Source organism: Rhea americana, unplaced genomic scaffold (assembly GCF_003343005.1).
Source record: "Rhea americana isolate MKP2758 unplaced genomic scaffold, rheAme1 scaffold_77, whole genome shotgun sequence".
In the NCBI taxonomy this organism is placed as follows: domain Eukaryota; kingdom Metazoa; phylum Chordata; class Aves; order Rheiformes; family Rheidae; genus Rhea; species Rhea americana.
In genome coordinates, this window is record NW_028186945.1 from 3,136,002 (window position 1) to 3,150,025 (window position 14,024).

At 44.0% G+C, this 14,024-nt stretch overlaps 1 long non-coding RNA gene across 1 annotated transcript in view; it reads right to left on the reverse strand.

Moving 5' to 3' along the window:
- Positions 1-1,478: 1,478 nt before the first annotated feature.
- The window catches only part of LOC146585755 (uncharacterized), a 158,421-nt gene continuing 145,875 nt past the window's right edge, over positions 1,479-14,024 (reverse strand). The window contains exon 4 of the long non-coding RNA XR_014897950.1: positions 1,479-10,009. This is a non-coding gene — a long non-coding RNA (uncharacterized LOC146585755). The remainder of the gene's footprint in view (positions 10,010-14,024) is intronic.

Sequence of the window (14,024 nt, forward strand, 5' to 3'; positions counted from 1 at the left end):
TTCCACAGTTTCTTTGTGTGTGCATTTGTCAGAGTACCTGTTTACCTGACTCTCTGAGGCAGTTGCTAAATCTGGGAATTTCTCAATCAGCTGTTGAAGCCGCAGCTGTTGCTGCAAGGAGGCGATGGCTCGGGGCTGAACGGCTCTAATTGCAGACCTGAGCTCCTTCCCTGCTGCTGGCTGCCTGAGCTTTGCCAGGGTAAGGGCTGAATAATGACTTCACGATTCGGACCTGTGTGCAATATTCATCAGGCTGTGACAGCGCGGGTTTGCAAATGTTTTGACCGCCTTCCAAGAGGCTTTCAGTGTAACATAAGCTGGTAATGAATTTCACATAGAAGTGCAAAAGATGCAAACAAGCAACTCCCCACCTACCGCTACTGTCTATATTCATTAGAGAGACAGATTGTTCGATGTCCAGATAATCATGGGAAGAAAGGTAAAATGTAAGTAGTCAGGAAAGAAATGAGGCATGTAAAATTATTGAGTATTTTCCCCATTTAGATAARAAGTAAAATAGCAGTGTTAATCAGTGGCCTGCCCTTCTCATTTCTGACTAATTACTTTTTCCTATAAAGAAATTGCTTGAAATTATGGCATTTAGAAAACAAGGACATTTCAAAGTTGGATGCATGGCAAAGAGAGAGTGAGCTGGGGTGTGTTCCCAGTTGAGTGCTGTCCRTAGATTTGATTTTCCCATTTCTAATCAACTTAAGGCCTCTGAAGGATAAGTGGTTGCTCAGGAGCCTACAGGAGTTTCAAAAGAAACGTAGAGTCAATTGAGAAAGGCAAGATGCCTCCTTGACCAGGTCTCCGTGCCTGGCTCTTGGAAACCTGGTTTCCTTTGCAGCTGGCACCCACATGGGAGCTGTGGGCTGCTGGTGGCCAAGGGCCACCAACATGGCATGGGGTGAGCTGCAAGCCTGGCAGTCCTGCAGTGGGGTGGCTGAGTGCTGCATCCATGGTGCAGGGCSAACTGCGGGCTCAGCAGCAATTTTTTTGGAGAACAATTTTTATTTTGCATGCAAAGACTTTTTCACTAGATGTGAGGATCATCTGAGAACAGGGTGAATATTTGCAACRAAGCCCAAAATTAGGGACACTTGAATGTTGCATATTCAAAATAAAAAGCTCTCAAAGGAATCAGTGAAAAAAGCATACAGATTTACACAATCTAGTCAACAAGAGTGACCTGCTCCAGTGCTTTCAGCCATTATCTGCTGTGGGATTAATGGCTGATTGAACCATCATCATCCTGCCAAGACTAGTGAAGTATCATTGTCAGGAGCTAGCTGCCATCTGTTCAGCAGAGATGTAGTATAAAGCATAAAGAAATTAAAATTGGGGAATGCAGAGTAAAACACATCTCTATTATTTGATATTTTTAATCAAAAGCAATCAAATGCTTACGACTTTCATGAAGACATTTTTTTCTAGACTAATTTAAAAGACAATGGAATGAATAAACTTAATGAGAATTTCAGTAAATGCACTTCCTTTATTCAGTATATTGTTGCTATAAGCAAATCATAGACAGAACATAACTATGTCCTTTCTACATTTAATTTTTATTGATAAGAATCTGGAATTGTCTAAAATTTTGCATCTCTTTTCTGGTGATGAAACTACTCACAGTGGCTTAGAAGTCACTCTTTAGCACTCAGAAGAGTTACTTAGTGTTTTCCAAAAGAGGAGACGCAATATGAGGTTGCTTTACTGATCCCAGGCCAACTTAGACAAGATATTGCTTAAATTTCAACTGTATGTTTTAAAATATGCCCTTTTAAGAGACAATTATAATGAGACATTAGGTGTTAAATAGATGTGCCATCTAAGGTAAACTTGTTTTGATTCTTTTCTCCTAAACCCTGTTTTCTTTTCACATTGAGACAAGGGTTCAGAAAACTAACCTGAACTTGCAAGACCACAGTATCCTTCAAATAAATATTAGTTACGTCAGAAGAACAATATTCAAGAATGACAGCATTTATATCTGACAATTGCAAAGGCCCTGCCAAGCCTCGGTAATGAATCGGTTATTAGCAGAGAAGTCAGACAGTGCTAATCTCTTTACCAGCTACTCAGCACTTTCAGACTGCCCATGGAAATGGCAGATGCTGTTTACTTAAAACAGAATTCCCAACCACCCTTCTAACATGCTGGGAACAGTCAGGGACCAAAAAATTGGTGCTGATCTCTCTTCGGTTAAGAAAAGTATTCAAAAGCTTCCTGCTCCACGACGTACTCTTCTATCTTTGTTTATTTTGCGTTTGTGCAGTTGCATCCTTTAGAACATTCTGCACATTCCTTTTTCTTCCTCATTCACTTGGAAGATTTCTTTAAAAAAATAAGCTAATCCTCAAATACCTGTCTCTTTGGCTTGTTGGGTGGAGAAAATGTTGCAATCGTGTGGTTGGGATACTGCAGCCTTGCCATGTCTGTACAACGCAGCACGCCCACACCCCAAGYACCCTCGGCAGAGCCTCCTGCACCTTCCGAGGTCGCTGCCCCGAACAGGGCCTGGCTCACTGCGAAGCTCCAGTGCAGGGAGGCATCCTCRGTTATTCGCAGATTCAGCCTATGTTTGCCTCTGGAAATTAATTCAGCCTCCTAGTCCCCGGGCATCTTTGCAGAATGGCTTCAGGAGGCAGGAGGTGTGAATAAAGTGGCGTCAGACGCAGCGCTGCTGCACTCATTCAAAACCCTGCTGTAAGAACAGCARGCTAACTAACATCCCATGCACATGACAACACCGCTACACAAGGCCCTTTCTTCAGGGCCAGATTATACCTTTGGCTTGTGCTAGTGAATAAAACACCAGCACAACCTGTGCATCAGCAGGGTGGCTCAGCACTCATTGCATTATACATCAGATTGGCTTGGTTTTCTCTTCTTGCTGTGTTGGTCTGTTTATAGCCTGGTGCAGTGCAGSGATGACTTCAGTTCTTCTCTTTTGTTGGCTAATGCTCCCTGGACAAGCCAGGCAGGGCCTGTTTCTGCTCATGAGGCTTCTCCTGAAATCTGCCTTGCACCAGTGTGCTGGGGCAGGGAGGAGTCGGAGCGTGGGAACACGCACCTCCGCACGAGAGCCAGGCACAGGTTTGCCCGCAGTGGAGACACGCTTTCTTTTAGGACTGCTGAGGATGAAAGAAAAGCATTCTGTTTGGGGAAACAATAAGGACAGGAAAGTCGACAAAAWTTGTTTTTCTATATAAACGCAAATTGGCAAGCCAGAGGCTAGGAAAAGGCCTTCCCGCCCGCCTCCTCTCTTCTGTGGTTTGGCCCACCAGATGGTCCTTGCTAGGGGTGAARCTGTGCACAGTAACACATGAACTCCCCCACTACAGAAACCCCCAGCTTATTCCTTTTCATTTACCTGTSTTGCAGCACGTACAGACCTGGCTATGGGCTGAAGCCTTACTTTTCCGAGCACTGTATGTTTATTGTCCYGAAGAGCTTAGAGGCAAAATAATTSCTTCTAACTCTTGTTTATCCATGGCACGACAAGAAATGTGTTGCTTGTGTTTTAATTCCCACTTGTACATATTGTCCCACTACTGTGAGACCACTTTCCACTCCAATAAGACACAGGACTGGAGCAACATATGGGTCACAGCCAGGGACAGGTGTGTCACCAAAGCTGTTTCAAGGAAACCTGTCAGCTTTTTGACAGCATTTAGCACCACTCAAGCTGCTTCAGTTACTTCCCTAAGTTCTGATTCCACTATTTCTTTATCCATAGCATGGCTAGAACTGTTTCAATTATTCCACTCAGTTTCAAATCTGTTTTTTTTTTTTCTTTATCCTTTAGCTCCTTTTATTTTGCTTGGAGTTTGAACTGGCCAATGGAAAGACCGCAGAGATATGATGGGTCAAGTACAAAATAGTGACAGGATCATTGCTAAAATATTGTTATGAAGCAGTTACCTGGCCAAGAGTTCTGCAAAGCTTATTTTTGTCTGGCGACGCACCTATTCCTCTGGCACTGTGCACTGGAGTGCCACTAAAGGATTCCTTCAAAGTGACATAACTTAYAGTGAATTGGCCCATCTATTAACAATGTTAATAGTACAATCTGTTCATTTGCCTTGGAGCTAACTGAACTTGTGAAAAGGAAAATATACATGCTTTTGGGTCCCCAGAGTAGTTTCAATCAGCGTAATTCTGCTTTAGGGCTCTTTCAATTGAATCAGAGCAGCTTTGGGTTACAGATAACAACGAAGCCTTGGGAGTTAAGGCCTTCAGCATTATCAAATGMATGTACATTTAATTAAAAGTAATAACTGCTGCATGCTTGCTCAGAAGAACAGAATAATATTCAACAATACAGTATCTTCCAAATGTTGATCCATTTTAACAGAGGGATCACTTAGCATTTTAAAATCCGAAATAAATTTACTGAAATGCCTATTTAGGATCAAGATTGGTTTTTTTCCAAAACCATATAAACTCTTGTGAGTAAAAAGTATTATAAATATTCCCACCTGGAACCAGAAAAAAAACAGATAAACGTAAGACATTAGTATAGTACATGGTTTGCTTTGGATTCAGATGGTATCTGAGGCAAAGTTTCTTGTGAAGCCTATGTGGAAAATAATGTATATGTCATTTATAAAACAAATTTTCACTGACACACGTGATCATAGGCATTTCTTTTCCATTTTTTTAGTTCTCTYCAAATAAGTTTGAAATGTGAAACTTAAAATTTCAGATGTATTCATTTCTCATATTYCCATTAGTTAAATGTTTTTGATTTTACCAAACCTAGAATTTTGAAAACAGGAACAGCTGCTTGTTTTCTTGGAAACCAGGTGTCAGAGCAATGAAAGGAAAACAGTACAGCAGCAGGAGAACTGTTGTTATCCTTCATCAGTTGCACATTGCCAGTGCAACGTGTAAAAACCGTGCGTGACAAACCSTGTGTGTCAAAGTCTGCCGTTGTCGCATCCAGGAGATGCTCTCACCTGTAACATATGAAAAGCTGCCGGTGCTGGAAATCCGCAGAGACATAGCTCTTCACGGCTGCTACTGTCTTCTGTGTGCCATCTGCTACGCGAGGGGAGCTCCTGCCCACCTACCTCGTCTGCAGGCATGGTGCTGCACTGATTTGGGCCTATGCTGTGCACACAAAGCCTTCTCCCTTTACTCCTTTTAACTGTCCAAAAATCATTTATCCCWTTATGATGGAAGGTTAGACAGGCATATATTGTTGCAGGGACCTTTTGCCCCACGATATTACTGAATAATGCTGGAGCAGAGCTGGATTTAGGGATTAAGCAAATGGCAAACCCCAGTGACCTTAATTACTCTAATGCCTCCTTTAATCCCATCAGAGCTATGCAAATGAAATGCACTTCTTGCATTTAGAATAAAGATCGCTTGGTCCTTCCTAAGCCGCAACTGGGGCACATAATGTTAAAAATGTAACAGAAAGCTATTCAAGCCACCTGCTGTGCAGATGCTGGTCAGCCTCACAGGGCGCTGTGCTGGGGCGACTCGCGTGGTCAGCTGCCACAAGGGCAGAAGGAGGGCACGGGCCCCTCTTCCCATTGCGCTTGCGGGGCAGATTCCCCTGGAGAGGCCACCAGAGTGGGAAGCTTGTTCTCTGCCTCCTTTGACCTACTCCCACACAAATGTTCAGGACTAACTTCTCACCAGAAACGTGAAGAGTATATACATATATGTGTGTATGCGTGTGGATATATATATGTGTGTGTGTGCGCGCGCGCATGGGTGAATGCATGTAAGGCAAAGGCTATGAAGAGCCAAGGGTGTTTGTACCAGGGAGACTGAGCACAAGCATTAGTTATGCTGCTCCTCTGTGTGTAGGACTTTGGAGTTTAACTATATCTTTTTTTTTCCCCTTCCCTCCTCCAAATATATATTCCTTCAAAAATATATATACAATTATCTTAAGGTATTGGGCTATTGCAAATGTTTTGGTGGATGCCTAGAAGTTCAGCTGACCCTGTCCTTGTATCTGTTCACTTTTCTTTAGCACCACCACAAGAGTTGTTAGTGCTCAGCCACACATGGAGCTGGTGCTAATCCAGCTGCGCATGTAAGCATCTGCTTAACTTCCAGCAGGTACCTAATCCTGTTGACTTCAAGATCAGTACTCCTGAGGGACAGATTCCCTTGTGCTGGCACCAGAAAGGACAAACTACCCTTCTCTGTTCCCTGATGAGCTGTCGGTGCTTTCACATTTTTCTCTTTCCTCCTATGCTGAACTCCATAYAACGAGAGCCGACAGATACGCCGGGCCTTGTGGGGGCAGCCACATGCCTGCTGTTTGCATGGGAACCTCAAGGAATCCAGCCTGGCCATAGACACATTTTTCTATGCGTATATCTCTGTTGTCTTATAATGAGATTTGGCTTGTGCACAGTTAGCACACATCCCTGAGCACTGCTATCAGGCCGGGTGCTGGCTGCCATGCGTCCCTGCTCTTGGGGCTGGAGGTCGGACATGCCACTCCTGAGTCCGAATGTCTGTGTCCAACAAGGAGGCGCGGCACTTCCTTATTTTTTAAACTAAAATTTCCATGGACAAAACCTCTTGGGCAACCAAGGAAAGGAAAAGCTGCAGCAGACACACACAAAATCATCACATCCCGGGCTGTTTTGTCAATGCCACYGCCAATGTGAGCGATGTCAGCTTTTGATGTCTGCCTGCACTGGGCAGACTAGGACATCTCAGAAAGAGGAGTTTACAGGAACCCGGCACCATCTGCTTCTCACCACYGCCAGGCCTGGCGACGGGTCTGCACGGGCTCCCGTCTGCACAGGTTGCCGGCAGTCTGGCCTCCTGCYGGCAAGCAGTTTGAAAATGAAAGGCAGGACACAAATATGGAGGTGGTCAGTTATCCCAGCACCTCGCTGCTGATTTGGGCAACCCAGGATCTTATCTTCTCCACTGATGCTGGTGTCACGGAGATGGGACATATTCAGAGTAAATGTGGTTCATATGCCCACGGAAAAAGAAACACAGAAGCAGACAAATAGTAGTAATATTACTCTCAGCATTCTGAAAATGATTCCTTCATTGCAGGAAGATGCCTGTGAAGCAGTAAATAGCTCACCTGGAGGCCAAGTACTTTTGTTTTACAGGCACCATTTGTACTTTCTATCTGCATCACAAAATATGCAGTTACATAGAGTTTAACAAATTGGATAAAACCAGCAATTTATTCCATTTTTACATGTTTTTCATGACTGTGACTTTCTTGAATGCATTTGCTATTCAGAATTAGTTATAGAAGAAATCAGGTTCTACAAAAAAATCTTGACCTGTTAATTGTGAATTGCTTGTTCCAAGTATTTGACATTTGAAGTATATTAGTAATGCTTAACTAGGCACAAAATAACACATAGAAATGTTTCTGCTGTCTTGCTGTATATGTTTAATTCCTAAAATAAGATTTTGACTACAAACAGGCACAATTATGAGCTTTTAATTAACTTTACCRAAAGTTCTGTCAGAATTATTTTAAATTCACTTCTCTCTGATAATGTGCTGCCAGTATTTACTAGAATATTCCTAGGAAGCAAATTCAACAAATGTAGATGAAACTAATTTTGCTTTACTGAGGCCAAAATTTGATAAACTTTTCAAATATTGCTCCAGTTCTATGATGATGTTTCTCTCTGAAAAGAWTAGGAAAGGAAATGCAGGAAATGACGACCAGTGAGCCTGACACCTATTCTGAACAAAGATAGTGAGTGCCACTAATGRACATATACAATAAAACAGAATAAAACACTAATATTGACTACACTTGGGCAAATAATGTGTAATAGCTAARCAGCAGAACATGCAGAACTTTACTACACATCACAGCAGATTTAAAGCAGCTGAATAGGGCTGAATTCTTCTGAAATCGATAATTTTTTCAGTGGATGCTATTTGGTACTAATTCAATGGATGCCCAGGAAAACATGGCATCTAGGATTTGAGCTATAATATTTTGATCATATTAATCAAGAATGGCCAACATAGCTCTGAAGAAATGGTTAGCAATCCATGACTTGTGGCTGCTAGGCAATGGCACTGGCTTGGAAAATATATTAGGAACGATGTTTTATTTCCCAAAGTTATATCTCATCTTCAAGAAATGTTGGCACCACTGAGAAATCTTAGCTCAAGAAAACAAAATTCAGTTGAATGCCTGCAGTTGCAGAAAGCTGAGGGACAGCTGAAAGCCTCCACAGTTCCCTCATTTAGGGATCCCACCTGACACACCAGTAAGAGGCATGATGATGTCATGGTGAAACTCAGAATAAGAGAAATGATGCTAATCAGTGATGTCTGAAGCAGATTGCTTCTGGTGGAGCATGAYAGCATGGAGGTGACACTTGGAGAATAAGTCTAGTCAGACATACCTGACTGCTTGGATCAGGCAAGAAAATGAGAGAGCTCAGACACAAGCACAACAAGGATGTCTCAATCCCTTGCAATGCTGAAAGTTGTCATGTCTGGGTGGCCAGAAAGAAGTCTTGTCATGTGTGATGGGATGATGGGTGTACAGGGGGCAGTGCTAATCACAGCCACCCTCACCACAGAAAGGTCAAGTGTGTGTCGAGGTGTGACCAGTCAGTCAGTACATGCAGAAGGACGGATGAGCACTGGTCTGGGTATTTGTAGTCCGTACTGACTCTGTTTTTGTGTTTGTGGTAAGGGAGATTTTTCTACACAGCTGAAAATAACATGTCCTGTCTTGCCTGTCAWGTTCCTGATAGATGCAGTGGTAGTTCCTATCAGAAAAGGTCTTCCTATCCCCACTGCACTATGCTGTACATGGTAACTGCCTTGTAATGCCTTCCTGCTCAGAGCGGGCTGTGGAGAGCTGCAGGAGTGGAGAAAGAGAAAAATACTCTGACGTCCTGCAGTGTGGTTTCACTGGGTGATGCTAGGATGGAAGTTACTGCTTTGTACCAAACCAGGTGGTGAATAAAGCAGGAGGGATGGATGGAATATGAGAATGTCAACATGACGTTGAAAACCACAGCAACAGGAGAGAGCTCCAGATGAGGCAAAAGAAGGAACAGAGAGAGTTCAGTTGATTCAGAACCTGTCACAGAAAATGCTCCATATTTATACCTCCAAGATACAGACWGTTCAGGTCAAGGGATATAGTTCACTTCTCCCCAGGCTAAGAYAGGAAAATGCAACTGCCTCAGACAAGGACTCTTGCTGCTTTCAAGAAGATGTATGAATAGGGCAATTGGTGCTGGAACAGATTGCCCATGGAGATGTTCAAGGGCCTCTCATCAGAGAGATTCAGTGGAAATTTGTGAAGAAATTCATATAAACTGTGGAGCAAGTGAACCTGTGAAGAGCCTGGGGTCAGATATGTATAGCCAGAASAGTGTCCCTTGGCAATGCTCACTGCAAATAAAATTAACCTCACGCCTTTTCAGCCTTGAAGGTCATGCATGGCCTAGGATGCCTGCTGTGGGCTAGGGCCTGGGCAGTCCCTTCTGGGAACTGAGGGGAGGGATTTCTGTGAAGGAGCACATGCCTAGGCACCGGTACATGGAGGGGGGCATTGCAGTAGAGTATGTGTCCGGTAACTCCTCATTAAAGCACTGACATTTTGTTCTTCCTAAAGGGCCGGGGGCTTGGTGCCAAGCACTGCTCATTTGGTTGTAGCTTCAGCTGCTCCTCTCTCTTGGTGTCAGGGCAGCACGGCGCAGACTGGAGCAGATGCCAGCAGATATGTCTCTCCTGCTCTCCCTCTTCTCTGCCCACTCTCACCAGCTTTCCTTTTCCTGTTCCTCAGGGAGAGTGGTTGTGGTGGGGGCTCCTCCAGATCCCTGTTCTTTCATGAGCAGCTGTTCACTCTTTTACTGAAAAGGCTGTTCAGGGGAGAGAATTGCCACAGAGAGGCCAATAAACCCAGGGGTGTGYATGTAGGAGGAAACATCCATCATGTCACAGTGGGCCACTAGTCAGTCAATGAAGAAACTCCACAGGCACAAATGCATACTGCTCCAGGTTCTCTTCATGCCTGCTAAGAACAGAACTAAATTCATCGACTGGTACTGCAGATTTTCTTTTTGTCATAGCTGAGAGATATGCAAAGCCCAAGGTGGGCAGAACCGAGCATTAGGAGGTGGTGGAGAACGCGTACAAGAAGCAGGGGCTGAACCCCACCTAAAAGAGGGCAGCAGTACTTGTGAGAAGTGAGTAATCCCGCTCCCAAAGCGATTTGACACTCACAGGGAGACAGCCTCCATGCAGAGGAGCCATCCCAGCACTGCTTGTGTCCCTTAGCTTATGTACATAACCATCCCTGTTTCAGAGGGGGTTTAAGCTGTGGATGCCGTGACTGAGTGCTGGAATGAGGAGAGCCTCAGACAAGCACGAGCTGAGAAGGTGAGCGCCTGCCAGGATGCACTGCAGTGTGACGTGTTGGGGCCATTTCTAGCCCCACCAAGCAGCTTCCCACTCCCAAGCAGATCTGTCTGGGCATATGTGTGCACCCATAGGAAAGGAAGCCTGGGTGGAGCTGAAATGCAAAGCCGCAGATTGGAAACAGCCATGCTCAGGCTTTGTTAACAATTACAGGAGCTCTCAGACCTTAATTACTGCTTGGCCCAAGCCAGGTCAAGCTCTTCCACATGACTATGCTCAGACTGGTATCTTGAGGCCAATCTGCTTTATCAGTCTCTAGGCTTTGGGTAGGCTTTAGTTCAGGTTGCCAGCTTCAGCCCCCAGACACAATTTCCGGTCAGCAACTGCCAGCCGGGTCCCCTCTGGGAGCCTCCCTGCCCAGCCCTGGCCTCCACTGAGCACCAGCCACATGCAGCCTGCCCCACATCTGCTCTTCTGGCCACTCTCCTGGGGTGACAGGAGCAGCCTGCCCCACATCTGCCCTCCTGGCCACTGCCTCAGAGCAACATGGGCAGCCTGCCCCACATCTGCTCTCCTGGCCACTGCATTGGGGCAACACAGATGGCCGACTCAGCAATGCACAGACTATGCAAAGCAGCAGTCTAAACTCCTTGCACTTAGCCTACAGAGAGCATCTGAGAGACACCAATAAAGTCAACACAGCCCCCACACAAACCCCTTCCTCAGTTTCCTTTTCACCCCAGAAGGCAATGGCTATGTGGGAAGGCCAGGAAGCCACTGTGTTCATTCACTTTCTCCTTTCTGTTTAGTCTTGCCTTCATGCTTAGTCACAGCAAATTTCGTCTTTTCTTAACTTCCAACTTCCCCTGCCAGGTCAACCTGAAAATCTACCGACCAGATAATCAAGGGCTCCCTCAGTCTGCTTTTTGCTAGGTTAGCCATCAGGAGGCCAGACTTGAAAAACTATTTTTTATCTAGATGGCAGCGATTTCACTGTTCTGCTTGAAAAGCAGACCATTCATTTGCTAAATGTTTTAATACCTTGTCAATTCAGAGGCAGACTTGCAGGTGCCAGTCTTCCTTTCCTCTCCCCCAGATGTATAAGGCAGCGAGAGCTACAGTGAAGAGTCACAACAATGCAACTCGTCAAGAACTCCAAATGTGAAACTGAGTTCGCAAGCTGCATGTAGACACCTAGTAGCCAAATCTTCAGTAAATCAAAACTATAAACACATCTTCAAGAATTTTTATCCCAGAAAACAATATTGCCTTTATCAGTAGTCATTACGTGAACTCCTTAGTGCCAAAAATTTGCTAATTTCACTGTCTTTCCTCTCATTTTTAGTAAGACCACATTTGAAGCGACAGATGACTCAGTCTTAGCCAAGGTGGCAACATCTGGCCCATGGGTGTCTGAGTGCGATGAAATAGTGAAGACTTGTGAACCCTAATTTTCCAAAGGTTCTGTGAGTGCTCCAGTAAGTTCATCAGTTAATTCCTGTAAGAATCTACTCAAAACACACATATATAATCTATATTTATTGATTTAAATTTGCATATAGATTGACTTGTGAATATGTAATTCTTCCAGCTTTTCTCTTTTCCTATTTTTAATTTAATTTTAATGTCTTCTTCCCTGTTATCTCTACACAAATCAAGGCCTTTTCCCCTGGAATGCAGAGAACTTTTGTCTGTAACTCACTAGCATCAGCAGTCTCAAGCACTGTTAAAAATCTAGCCTCTGGGAGCCTAGCTGATTTTTGAACTGATTTTTGACTTTCTCATTCCCGCCTCTGAGGCACTTGGAAGCCTCCTTACAGAATCTAGCTAACCTAGTTGCCAAAACAGCTCTTGTATTTTAGCTTGAAAAGAAATGAGTGACTCTGGCTTCCTCTTCCTGTTACCCACGGCTGCTGGGCCATGGCTCCTTATCTGATCAATAGAGAGAAGCAGTTACTGCTTCTCAGCAAGGGTACCTTCCCATTGTGGTCAGCTCAGCACTGAGCGTTTCACTCGGATGAACAGTCTAGTCAGTTTTTAACTCTTCTTGTTCCTAAGCCTGCATGCTGACTTTCCTAGGATCAGTGGAGTGATACACACCAGCATGGAGTGATCCGCTGGTGCTGGAATTCTTATTCATCAAACAGCCCCGAAAGGAGGTCTTCTGAAAGTAGCTCATGGCCATTTTGCAAATTATGCTTGCGTTACCTTCCTCGTGGCTGTTTCAAATGGATGGGCTAGTGGTCCTGAAAAAGTGTGCATGGAGTCTGGAGAGCCACTAACTAGGGTGGAACAGCAATGACCACAGTTCTACTTTTATCAGCAGGTCTCCTCCCACCATCTGAGTTTATGCACTTAGTCCCTCTTTCTCCTTTCCTATGTGAACCTTTGTTTTCACAGAGTGAATGAATTTAAGAAAAACTGATTTTTTCAGGAATATTTTTAAGCTGCACTTCCTAGCGAATGACCTAGCAGTATGAAGCATTGCTTTACTGCGCTAACAGATGATCTTAACAATAATCCTCTGGCTSCAAGTCATAAAAATTAAAGAGGAAAAACTTGCAAAAATGTCCCACCTAAGCATTATGTATGTGCCCATCTTTAAAATGTGTTTGTTTATAGAAGGAGGATGTCACATAACCCATGCAAAAAAATCACCTTTATTTTTTCAAATTAACCACAGCTTTTTATAACAACAGTGGTTGAAGAGCTGTTAACAAAGTGATAGACGCCACTGATAATAAGAAATGATGGAGCTGGTATATTCAGTTAGCCTATCTAATGCTTTATTTTTAGAATATTTTTGTTTTTCTTGAAAGAAGTTAGCAGGCATCTATATTTATCTGACATCTGCCTCCACATAAGTACTTTTGGAAGCTCCCACTCCCTCACAGAGTCCAGCTTCTTTTGGGCTGTTCCACTCCCTGATTTCTTCAGAACTTACGAACTGCCATGGGGGTGCTGTTAAACCACATGTGAAAAGGAATGTGGTGTAATACCATACAGCCAATAATACCATAAATGTAATACCATAAATGGAGCACAGCCAAAGAAAGAGGGTTTTAACCTGAAAAAAGATTGCTTTGAAGCACAGATTTCATGTGAAGGGGAAGGATTCTCAATCCAACCCAACATGTGCTGCAGGGCTTCGACTTCTTTTGTGGTGCCTATGGTCAATCTACATCAGACTGAACTAACTTCTTACCTAGAGTCAGGCTTCGCTCATGACTTTCCACACACACAAAAGCTAGATCTGTTCCTGTGTCGTATTGTACTTTGTGTAGAACCTGAAAAGGTCTTAGAAATCTCATGCTGGGATTCCCTTTGACATTTACAGAGGAAGGGGCTGTCTGGGGATTCTTTGCTGCCTTCTCCAGTAGTTGGTGAATTTGGGCACAAGTGTACCCTTCAAGTTTTGGCCTGTGATAGTGGTGCAATGCTCCTCAAATCTACTCAGCTATTGGAAAGCTGGTGGAAATCCAGTTGGCTGTGGAAACAGACATGGAAATGAACCTTGGCAGAGCAAAACCTAAATGCCATAGGCAAAGGGGACACGGTGATAAGTCCATCAACAAGCAGAAGACTGAGCTAGATTATTACTGAGTTCAGATGACCATTCAGTGGGTAAGTTGGTCCATTGTAGAGCCATCCTCAGTACTGCAGCATTA